Source organism: Amphiprion ocellaris, chromosome 3 (genome assembly GCF_022539595.1).
Source record: "Amphiprion ocellaris isolate individual 3 ecotype Okinawa chromosome 3, ASM2253959v1, whole genome shotgun sequence".
In the NCBI taxonomy this organism is placed as follows: Eukaryota; Metazoa; Chordata; class Actinopteri; family Pomacentridae; genus Amphiprion; species Amphiprion ocellaris.
In genome coordinates this window covers 20,503,355-20,508,486 of record NC_072768.1, presented here as the reverse complement: position 1 = coordinate 20,508,486, position 5,132 = coordinate 20,503,355, and positions in this window count along the sequence as shown.

Here is a 5,132-nt window from a genome sequence, read left to right as displayed (position 1 = left end):
ACTTGACCTAATCAATTAACTGACTGGTCTGTAGTATGCTAATAATGATAAGATCAGACCTTTCAATTTGCATTAACTCACATTAATATTTTAACTTATGAATTATATGTTGTGCATATGTTTTAACTTTTATATTTTTTTTCTAACTTATATACTATGTATATGGTCATGCATGTTGATCTTCTGTAGAACATCATTGGAGCCCCTCCCTGCCCTCTATCCAGGAACTGTTCCCTACTAGAACCAGGAGGAGGGCAGGGAACATCACCAGAGACCCCACTCACCCTGTGGAGGTAAACTGTTCTCCCACCTCCCCTCCAGCAGGCGCTACAGAGCCCTGAACACAAAAACCACCAGACACAAGAGCAGCTTCTTCCCCACTGCCATCCCCCTAATAAACAGCTGAGCCATTCCTCCACACCTGCACAATATACCAATGGCTATGTACATGACTTTTTGCATGCTTTTTGCACTGTATTATCACTCTAGCAATTATCATTTTGCACTACTGCATTTATATATTCCTTTCAAGCTTTGTAAATATCTGTATATAGTGTATGTTACTACTATTATTTTTCTTCTTCTTCTTTCTGTAGTTTTTTTTATCATACTCTTTCCTTATTCCTAGGGTGACACCAACAGTCGAAACCAAATTCCTTGTATGTTGTGTATGTACTTGTCCATGACAGCTGATTCTGATTCTGATTACTATTAGTGATGGTGTTCTGTCATGTTGTTTGCGTGTTATCATGCTGCTGTAACAGTAATTTCCTATAAAGGATCAATAAAGTATTATTCTATTCTGTAATATAACTGCTTTAGTTTTTTCTACATTGTGTACATTTGGAGGATCAGCAAAATAAGGATTTCATTGTACAGTGTAATTGTAGTTTTCTCTGCATACAGCAATGAACCTCTTGAATTTTAATACCTTAAATACTGTCTTTACTTATATGGAACCTTACTAAACCTTAGTCACAAAGTGCTTTACAATAAAAACACATTTTGTAAAGTAAGTAAATACGATCCAAAGCATAAATATCACAAGGTATTTTTGAGTCTTGAGAAGAGATTTTAAAGAGGATACTGAGTTTCCAGGGAGCACAAACAGCAAAGTTCAGTCACTTTTAGTGGCAAGTCAAGACTTTGGTGAATCGTCAAAACCAAGGTAACCGTTTTCTCATTGTAAATGGCTCAAATCCAGTTAGATCCAGTTTGTTCCTATAAAAGATGCTGACCTTTGCATCTGTAAGGCTGGACTAGCACATTTTTGGCATTTTCTCAAAGCCACTATCAAAATGTTTGCTGATTTTTCTGCTGACTGACTCAGAGTACCACTTTACAATAAGTGACACAACATTTTGAGTTGCTATGGAGGAAAATGAGAAAATAACTGCCAGTTAACCATTAATAAATTACTTAATTATGAAGTGAGCTATGGAATGACTTCATAACTCATGAATCAATAATAAGTACATCCCTAATAATTCCCACTGGAAGACTAACCAAAGAAAGAACCTAACTCAGATCCGTGTACTTGTCCAGTAAAGCTGATTCTGACTGTGATTCTGCCCACATAGTAGCCAGTGATGAGTAACTGTAGAAAAAACTGGGAGATCCTGCATTAATGAGTCATTAGGTAATTATTAGTTATTTGTGAATGGCACCAACCTCTTTTATTAATGTGTAGTTCCTTATCAACTTTTAAACCAGCTCTAACTTTAAATAATATTTTGCTGAGCTACTTTTATTCTGACTTGTAAATGAGTAAATATTAATAACATATTATATTACTTTTACTTCAGTAAAGAGCCCAAGTATCTCTTCTGTTTGCCAAATGTTTGAATTGGCACATGCCTCTCAGCTGACAAAATTCTGACTAAAGTCTACATATTGATAGTATTTGTCACATTGGGTAACTTTTACTGCAGCACTTCCTTTGCATTTGCTTTTATCGTTGCCAACAAAGTCCTACTTTTTCTTTTACTTGTGCAGAACATTCCAGGAGATTTTATTATGATTAACTACATATTGTAGTGTTGCATTATTAATTCTAATGCAACTATGTCCTCTGTCTTATTTATTGTTATAAATATTAAATGGCTTATTATCAGATTTTGATTTAACACAAACATTTGTGCATCTTGTAGCTTTGCTCTAACCAAAGTCGTTTCTTTTCCATGTATGAGTGACTAATGGTTTATTTAAACCATGAATGACAGTTGTCAAAATCATGCTTTTTCTTTCTACCTAAAGGGACTCTATAGGGGTAAACTGCTACTTTACTCATTTGTAGATAAATGAGTGATGATGATAGAAGACATCTGAGGAAAACTAATAAAACGTTCCTTTTAAATCTTTCTTTTTCGAGGCCATTTCCATGGAAACATGATGATGAAATTACCTCTTTTCTAACTTTCACTTTGACCAACTCAAATGATGAAAAATACAAATACAATTCGACTATTTCCAGATTAAATCCAGCCCTGGAGCTGTTTGACAGGTTGACTTTGTGATTTCAGAAGCTCATCTTGAGCAGTGGCATACTATTGTGTGTACTTCAGGCAGAAAACCTTTGAAAAATGAACTCGTGCAGTGCAAAGTTCTGCTCGTCACCTTTATCCTGCAGCTTTTTATCCAAGATCGTAAATACTAAAGTGACTTACCAGTTTATATCTCTCAAAGTAGAAAGTTCTCACTGATGAACCATTCCTTAAGGCCTTTTTTTTTTTTTTTTTTAGATTGAGCATCACAGTCAACCATATAATAAATATATAGATTAGAATAAATCTCAGAAAGAGTGATCGAAGATTTTTAGATTTGTGCACTTGGTCCCAGACTGAGTGGTAGTACCAAAATAACATAGAATTCTTGTTTCGATGTTTATTTTACTGGTTGCAGCATCTTTGTTTTCTGTGGTAAAGTGGATGATTAAAGGTCTTGGGTCTAAGTGAGTCTTACATGTTATTGTTTCGTCTGTCTCCATGTCATCAGGTGTAGAATTTAGACGCTGTGATGCAGTGACACGTGTAATAGTTTTAAGCTGGCTTATAAGTAGGTCAAGAAACATGAAAACTGTCATGGTGATCCTGAAACTGGGCTCCATTGAGAAACATGGAACACCACAGATTAGTGTAGTGATGGATGGCATCGACACTTTGAGATTATTATCAGATAAAATGATAAATGTGTTTCAAAGTCGTCGTGAATATAGCTGAAGAGACAAATCAGCGTTTACTAGCTAAAAAACACTTCCACAGCTGCATGGCAAAGTGAGATGAATATTAAATGGAAAGAACATGCATACACGGAGTCTTGCTCCTTACTTGAGCTTTACAGCTTCAGTACAACAAGAGCAATAATGTGCTCTGAGACCATCATGCCACACTCCAAAATAAGCATTGTTGAGAAAGAAATACCCACATGCACTCAGCTCCCAGCACGCTGCACGGCTGTAGTGTTTCCACATACAGGGAGTGTACACATCATTTTGTGGGTATTCTCTTTCCAGTGCTGTTGCAGCTCCCTTTGACGTGGTGGTAAACTCCACAGTCGAACCAAATTCACTATTTGTCAGCAGCAGTTTAGAAGTTCAACCACCACTAGTGTGTTTTAAGAGAAAAGCGGTGGTAGACCTTGAGCTGTCTGCAGAAGTGACAGGTAATCGTTACCCCACCTTGTAATGAGAGGCAAATTCAGCTTAGGCTGGATTCACTCTAGGATGATTAGATAGCTTGAAATCATTTGTTTCATGTGTATATTACAGCCTGATCAATACTTGACCTTTGGCCAAAATCAGTAAGTACTTCACAGTAAGAGGACTGAAAACTTGTCTTCCGTTTTTAGGGTATAAACCTTTAACTATCTCTTAAATTTGTCTGTCAAATGAATTGTGGCCAAGATTTTGATCTCAAAGATGCTCCGTCCTGTAATTACTCCGCCAAGGAATGCGATGGAGTTATGTGACGATCGGCGTACGTTTGTCCTTCCATCTGTTTGTCTGCTTGTTCCGTCTGCGTGCAACATTACTCAAAAATAGACTAATGGATTTGGATGAAATTTTCAGGGAAGGTCAGAAATGACACAAGGACCACCTTAATAGATTTTGGCAGTGATGTTTCTTACAGTCTAGATCCACAGATTTGTTGTCTATCATTGCAAGATAGCAGCATGGCATCACTGTAACTATGACTACAAGTGAACACTACTACAACATCCTACTACAAATCCACCGGTGTGGACTTATCGGGACTTATCCGTCGGAAATCATACAACAGAGCAGCCTTGGCAGAGTACTGCGTTCTCTGAGTGCTTTTCTTGATTTCCTATATATGTTTAGCTGGGTTAAGATTTGTTTACGGTGTGTCACTCATCACGTTTGTGACTCATTTATTCAGTTATATAATAGGAGTATGCTCACTGATGAGATATTAAAGCTGACCTGCAAAAGCCTGAGGACTACAGAGTCTGAGTCTTTCACATTCTGCTGACCCACCGCTAATATATAAATATTGATTACTGCAGCTGTGAAGTTATTTATTAAACCTGATGGTTGCAGTTCACGGGCACTAGATTGAACTTTTATCTTCAAAATATACAATTATTTTTGTTATCAATTACTCTGTTATTTTTTTTCCATTGATCAATTAGTTTTTTGGTCTACAAACTGTCAGAAAATGGTGAAAGTGTTGATCTACGAACCCAACATGAGTCTTCTCCACAGTTTACTGTCATAGAAGAGGAAAGAAACCAGAAAATGTCAATTTATGAAGCTGAAATCTGAGAATGTACTTTGTGCTTTAATAATTACTCAAGATGATGAATACATTATCAAAACATTTTAAAAATAAATGTATTAGTGGGCAACTAATCAATTCATCACTGTAGTTCTATTTCATGATTTATATTGTCTGTTCTTTGGTTAACCTTTTTTAATGCAATTTCACTTTTACTAGAGGAGTTTAACTAAATGTACAATAGTGTACAAGACTATGAATCTGTTTGGCACCCACAAAACATCACAACCAACAACCTCTTCACTGCAAAATGAGGAACTTTAGATTCCTATTCAAACTTCAGGTCCATTCTCAATCACCCTAGTATCCCAAGAAAGACACACCTTTACAAACATA